This window comes from Eurypyga helias, unplaced genomic scaffold, assembly GCF_000690775.1.
Source record: "Eurypyga helias isolate BGI_N326 unplaced genomic scaffold, ASM69077v1 scaffold12075, whole genome shotgun sequence".
Taxonomy (NCBI): Eukaryota; Metazoa; Chordata; class Aves; order Eurypygiformes; family Eurypygidae; genus Eurypyga; species Eurypyga helias.
The window spans coordinates 4,997-5,197 of record NW_010253436.1 but is presented as its reverse complement, the minus strand read 5'-3'; positions in this window follow the sequence as shown (position 1 = coordinate 5,197).

Here is a 201-nt window from a genome sequence, read left to right as displayed (position 1 = left end):
CTGCTGAGTTCAGGTTCCATATCAGCCTACAACTCCTCAGAAACCAAGGCAGGAAGAAGCTGGAGCTAAGGATTACCCACAGTCGTCTTTGTCTTTTCCCCTTTCTCTCTTGAAATGTGTCTTAAGTTGATGAGGTGGTTAATACCAAGTGCCCCTGTGCACAGGGCACAAAGGAAAACAGTATTTAAGAATTTAACCAGA